The following is a 7,189-nucleotide window of genomic DNA, read 5'->3' as shown; positions in this document are numbered from 1 at the left end:
TTTCTCAAACACGTTGAGGATCACCAGTCTCAAATCACAGGCCTTGACCAAGCCAGAATTTTTAAGGGGTGGCAAAGGCTAACTCCATTATTTACGATCTCTGAGAGTCTGGAATTTTTACCCGCTAAAACCACCTCCCCCCACGCTACGACTGAGATTTCAGTATCGAGCAGCTTTCGCTACATATTTAAGTTTCGCTTTTTTTGGAAGAAGACTCTATGGTCAATCCCAGCACTTTGGTTGGCTTTGCTGAGAAACTGGCTGTTCCTTAGTAGCTTATATTATTAGGCATCCTTTACGTTGGCAAGCCATTTGGCTTTACTTTTTTTAGTCGTCTCATTATATTAGAGATATCAGTCAATTTCCGGGCCTCGTTATTTTCATGTACTCGTAGTTGACAGCTATGTTTAACTGCTTAGTATTTGATGACTTCAGTAACCAACTGTACTTTCAGGTCCCTATGCAGATTATGAATGAATCAGGGAGCGTCTGTTATGCTGTAACCACTTTATTTTGGAAATTTTGTATGAATGGTTGTATGACCTAGGGTTTGATTCTCTGCACAGCATCAGAATTGGATCCCGTACGTCGATATGGACCTTATGGTCCGTTTATCAATTAGCAACTTTTTGTGATGGTTAGCTGGGAATTCCTCCCCAATAGCCAGTAGATCTGTCTGTATCTGGCGTTTAACTCGTCCTTCTTTTTTAGGAAGTGTCTTTTCTAGCTGAACTTAGCATTGAGTGTCATACTTAAATATGTGACCTCACTCGCCGGTTCACCTCTTGTCCATTTATGATGATTTAGTTCGATTCTCTTTTTTGTTTGTGAAGTTAATGTAAGTTCATTTGCCTTCGTTTAATTTTATTTTCCATTTCTTGGTCCATTCTGCAATGCTGTCAATAGTTGTTTGTAACTTCATTTTTGTTTTTTCCATATTTTTGCCCGTGGTAAGTAGTTTCGCCCGCAAGTGTCGCTATTTTGGCTTCTTCACAGCAAGGTATATCATTGGTATATAAAAGAAACAGTATTGGACCCAAAATACTCTCCAGCGGTACATCACCTGTAATTATTTTTCAATTTAGTGTAGGTTCCTTCATTTTTCACACTGAATAGGCGCTCTGGTACATATAATTTTAAGATATCGAAAACATCTTCTGGAGAAACCCTTTGCAATTTATACGATATACTTTGGTGTCATACCTTATCAAACGTTTGGGCGACATCGAGGAAAATGGCTGAACACACCTGTTTTTTTTGAGGATTCGGATTCGTGATCCTGTTGGATTGTGGAATGCTTTACGCGGAAATCGAATTGGTAAGGTGGTATTAGGCTCCGATCTGCAATGATTTGCCTCAGTTTCTTAAGGAGAAGCCTTTCAAATAGCTTGAATATAGTAGGGAGTAGCCATATTTCTCGATACGATTAGACTCTACTTGACTACTTCCCTGGTTTGGGGACCATTGTTAGTTCGGCCACTTTCTACTAATATTAATCATCGGAGGAAGTTTCAATTTAGTTGCGTTTTTTGCTTCATCGATTTTCGTGGGACTTTGCCTAACGATTTCCGGTGATAAGTCCGCCTTTCTTTTCTTTCACGCTTATCTTGTTTTCAAGATCCAGTTAGTTTCTCTGACCAATTCTTCTTCATCTGTGTGTATCCTTTTAGTTCATTTACACTAGGGATGCGGCACTTCGTTGGGAGTGAACTAGCCTGAGGATTTTGTTTTTTAGCTGTTGTTCTTTAGTTTGCTAGCTAAACTGTAATATAAGTTACTCTAGCTTAATGAACTTTTCGCGCAGTTCCTCACTTTCCATTTCTTGAGGTATTTGCGCTACATTACCAGTTGGCTCCTACCTAGAATTCATAGGACCGACCTGTTGAGAGGATGGATTTCCCATGATAAATGGTCTGCCACCGGGGGTATATATTCCATTATTTTGTGGTACTGCATATGGGTGGATGGAATTTATACATCTTGGCAAATTCAGCGGTTTCTGGATTAGAGTGAGTGCTGGGACATTCTCGTGTTTATTCACCACACGGCGGTTGTCTAATGGTTATCTAAACCTACCAGTGGGGAGTGTGAATCGACTTAATCCAGATATGGACAGGGATCGTGATTGGCCGTTGCTGAATTAAAAGCGACCAAAAACTTTACCTGAACTCTGAGATCCCCGTAGGATATCGGTGGTGGATTGTGTTTATGTGTGTGTGTGTGTGGTGGGGGAGAAGCGATAACTTCTGAGCACTAACGCCGTGTTGGCACAATGTACTCTCACCACCCCCATCTAACGGAATATTCCGGATTCGTTAATGTATTGGGGGATTTCCGTAACTGGATGTGATGGTACCCGTCGCAACTGGAGAACATCGGCACCTAATATCTGATGCCTGATGCGTCCATAGGCGGGGCATTCACATAGGAAATGGTCCGTGGATACCGCTTCTTAATTACAGGAGGGACACGTATCATCTTGAATAATTCCTACTCTGAATATATGTCCAGCTAGTGAATTATGGCCTGCCAGAATGTCCACAGTACTCATGCAAGTCCTCCTGCTTTTCTACAGGATCAAGTTTGGTATGTCTAGCAGCGTTTAGTCTGTGTCACCTGTCATTGTGGGAAGCTTGTTCCCAGTTTTTGACGACAGGCTTAGCCAATGCTACTAATACTCCAATTGCTGGTTCCGGTCCCGGCATGGGGGAGATTGACCCGTCTTTCGCTAAAGCATCACAGATTTCATTTCCCTCTACACCACAGTGACCAGGTACTCAGAGTAATTCCACTGTATTGAATCTAGAGATGGAGTTCAAACGATTTCTGCATTGCTGAAAGAATGTCAAGGTAATCAAAGGACTACACAACGCCCTCAATGCAGCCTGGCTATCACTGCAGATTGTGATGCGCATGCCCTTTAACTGCTCGTCTATCGCCGCCCTTAGGATCGTATAAACTTCGGCTCGAAAAACCGTTGCATATTGTTTGAAAGAAAAAACCCACTTCTCGGTTTTATTCGAGAGGTAGACTCCGGCTCCAGAATCCTCTTCTGTTTTTAAGGCATCGGTGTTGAAGATTTCCGTATATCCCGCCACGCTTCAGAATAACTTCATATCTTCTACCAAACAGATGTAAGGGGATACGAGAATCGGAAGGCGCTGTAAAAACTGGAATCACTACTCCCAGTAACTCTTCCAATCCTCTATGCCTCCGCATCCGTTGTTTCCCCATAGACCTAATCGCATTACTCTATAAGCTACTCTCATTGCAGTGCTCTGAATAAATATATTCAGAGGCTGAACATTGAGTAATGCATTTAAAGCTGCGCCGGATGTCGTGCTAATGGTACCGGTGATACTCAGACACATAGTTCTTTGCAGAGCGGCTAGTTTACGGTGAAAACCTTGTTGTCTTTCCTTAACCCACCACACTACGGATGCATAAGCGAATATCGGCCTAATGATAGCAACGTATATCCACCCTACCATATGAGGCCTGTGTCCTCACGTCGAGGCAAAGATCCGTCTGCACAGTCCATAAGGTGTGAGAGCTCGTTTTATCTTTACCTTCACATATTGTTCCAAAGAAGCTTTTTATCTAGAGTGACTCCCAGATATTTCACTTCTTCGGAGAGTTGAAGGGTAGTACCCCTCATCTCAGGGTCGCAAAGTCTATCCAGTTTTCTCCCTTTTGTGAATGATACCATTGTGGTTTAATTGAGTTAACCGAAAGACCATGTCTGAGGCACCAATTGTTTATCAGATCAACGATACGTTGTATATTTCCACACACCGTTCCAAGATCCCGATCAACAGCAAGCACAGCCACGTCATCAGCAGCTTGAGCGTGTATTGGCAAATTTTTGCAGTTCGTATAGTAGTGAGTCGATCAGCATATTCCATAGAAGTGGCGTAAGCACACCTCCTTGGGGGCAGCCTTTTGTCGCTTCTGCTGTTAGATAGCATCTTTTAATTAAAGCATCATCAATGCCATGCGCTCTGGCGGCGTCACAAAGTTTTTGAAAAGGCACACAGTCAAACGCCCCTTCAATGTCCACAATCACACCCATCGTGTACTCATCATTCAGGGTTGCATCCTGTAACCAAAGAATGAAGAGCAGACTCACAGGACTTTCCACGCTGGTAAGCATGTTCGTTTTCATTAAGTGGGTGCGAACTAAGTGCGTTTCCACGAATGTGACGCTCAACCAGTTTCTTCAAACCTTTCAGCAAGAATGAAAAGCTGATCTGTCTGAAGTTCTTTGGATTAGAATAGTCATCTTTCCCAGGTTTCGCTATGAAAACTACCTTCACCTTTTGCCAAGACGAAGGCACGTATCCCAGAGCAAGACATCCTCGAAAAACATTTCCTAGTGGTTGCTCTAAGTGCTATTTACTCTCCTTTGTCATTGCTGGATAGATGCCATCCATGCCAGGTGCTTTGAAATATTCTAAGGTCAGCCTGACAGCTCTCACCTTTTCATAAGTAACAACCGCTTTCGCAGTGTTCCAATTCCCCTTGCAGCAATGGCGTGTTAAAGGATTTGCAAGAACCGTCAAATCTCCCCCTACCACTTCTCCCACCAGTTTTCAAGGGTAGTGTACTTTCAGGAGGGTCTGTACTGATTCCAGTTTGGAGCTTGTGCGGTGGAATACTTCAGGACCCATTAAAGAGAAGCACGATGATTCTGTTATCTACCCTAATGCCAAAATCGGTGAAAGGTGGACAGTTCTCGGAAAATTAATAAATGCGGAATTGCACGGATCGAAAACCAGGCAGAGGAGCAGTGTCCGAATATGGACTCATCAACTTTCGTCCTGCTTGGTAGGAAAATAATAGAGTTGTCAGAGAAAGGATAATGTACACCAAGCAATTTGCATGGTCATAGCGATTAAAAACATGGTTAGAGTTGTTAGGGTTATATATGATAGTGTACTGAAAAAATGCGACACCTAGGCGACATAAGTCTTCATCATCAGACTTCAAAAGGTAAGTAGAGAGGAAAGGTACATTCCTTTAGAAACCCTGGAAAAGATGAAGCAAAAAAAAAATCGTCAAAGACGCGGAAGCAGCCGTTCTAGCTTTGATGAACACGACGGAGATAAAGCATAAAAAAGGGAATGGCTGAACCCTGGTAGAAAACTTTAGCCGAGTCAGACCCTCCCGAAAAGAAGATTTAATGATCTTTTAAACAGTTCGGACTGCCAAGTTTGCGAAAATGCAGCAATCGAGAAACTCAGGAAGGCATATAGAGGAATACATTTATCAATTTACTGGCTAAATGAGAGGTTCCAAGTGCTGGCAGTTGCTGAAGTGAAAATAAGTCAACTGAGACAGCAGGCTTCCTTCAAGCACTCTTGCAGATATCTTGAATTGAAGCTTGATTTTAGCCCAGAGGTGGGTTTTGAAACTAGCGAGCGAGGCTATGTCCTTCAATAAATGCTGTGCTTTTGAACTACTGCGTTCCATTCGAGCAGCTGGGAATGGATGTAAAGCTTATTGGTTCGAGGTGTCCCAGCTTACTTGACTAACGTGTCTGAGAAGTTACCTCTCCTGAAGGACACTTTGGAACGGTTCGGATGCACTGTGACGGTAGGAGTACCACAGGGCTTAGTATTGTCTCTTCTTCTGTGAAATCTGATGAACAATAGGGTTCTTGTTTTTCACGCGCCGCAGGAGGCTACGATAATCGATTTTACGAAAGACTTTGCTGGGGTTGTCGTCTCGAAACATCCTCAAGATATTGAAGTTTTTGCTAATGAAATCAGCGGCGTAACAAGAATGTGGCTGAAAATGGTCGTGACCAATTGGAACACAAGATGGAGGTATGTGGAATACGATTCCACTCGCGTTGGCGGGTACACCATCACTTCAAACTTCATTATCATATACCTTGGGGTAATGATTGACAAGAGGCTATTGGGGACACCTGGGCTACGCCTACCAGAAAGTGGTGACACATCTGACACAATTCTTGACAGGGTGTGGTACTTGTGGAAAGTATCTGTACCGACTCAGGTTCTCTCTTTTGTCCTGAATGTGATTGCACAGATGAGCATAACATGTTTCACTGTCAGCGATTTTGTTCAAAGAGAAGCCTCTCCGAAAGCCAGTATAACTCGCTTAAAGCGCCGAAGTAATGTTTTTCGGCAGTTACGCGGGGATGGAAAAAGGAGCGAATAGGGTTTTTTTTAGTGAGTGAGAGTCTCACAGAAAATTACGCAACAGGTCAGAATCGTTAGATACAATGGAGTATTTAGCGACGTTATTGCCTTTTATCTAATCACAGGCCCACAACGACTCCTGAAGCGATTACCAGAGTATAACTGTATAGGAGACGATTCTACCTTGAAATACTGCAGGGGGGTTAGTTATTAGTTACGCAGCGGTGCGCCATTCTGATACCATAAATTTCTAAGACCGCGAATGCTTTGCGAAGGGCATGGGGCGCAGAATCTAGTCAGCTCATATCTTCGGAGCTGGCCTGAGGTATTTACGATAGACAGTTGCCCCCCCCCCCCCCACCCTCTCTAGATCTCTTTCAAGTCCAATTCCGGCTGAGTAGTCCCTATAGAAATCCTATACACATTTGCACCCGTCTGACCCTTGTTATAGAAGCGGATTTCTGACCTTCATTGGTTGACTGAAAGATTCCGTTCAGAAGCTTTGCGATTTGAATGGGTCTCAATGTTCCTTTCAATGTTTTGGTAATAATCCAGCCGTGACCGCCTCCGGCAGTTTTGATAGCCGACTTTTACCTCTTCAGGAAGTGTTTGTTTGGTTGTCAGTATTTGTGCCTACAGACCTGCTAGTCCGGGTTCTTGAGATTGGGCAAATTTTTGCTCCACCACGGTGGCAATGTTTTTTACTCTATTTGCAGTTGTTCAGAGCTAGCGAGCAGGCAGACGGGGCAACCATGCTGTCGTTACAGTCAACACCAATACCTCCTTGAGGTGGCAAAGAGAAACGCTGCATTGGTATTGACTTGCTTGTCATAATTCAGTAGGTCCACGGGCTTTATCTGAAGTGGCTTCGGCCACGAAGCCTCACCAGAGATTATCAGGTACCAGGGGAATCCCTGGGGGTTATCTGCAGTTGGCTCCTTTGTGGGGGTTTCATGATGGTACGAATGATACCTACACTCGGTTTAAACCAGTACTGTTGTGCCAGTCTACTTGCTGAGCAA

The sequence above is a fragment of the Hermetia illucens genome, chromosome 4, assembly GCF_905115235.1.
Source record: "Hermetia illucens chromosome 4, iHerIll2.2.curated.20191125, whole genome shotgun sequence".
NCBI lineage: Eukaryota > Metazoa > Arthropoda > Insecta > Diptera > Stratiomyidae > Hermetia > Hermetia illucens.
Note: the sequence above shows the minus strand (reverse complement) of the source record.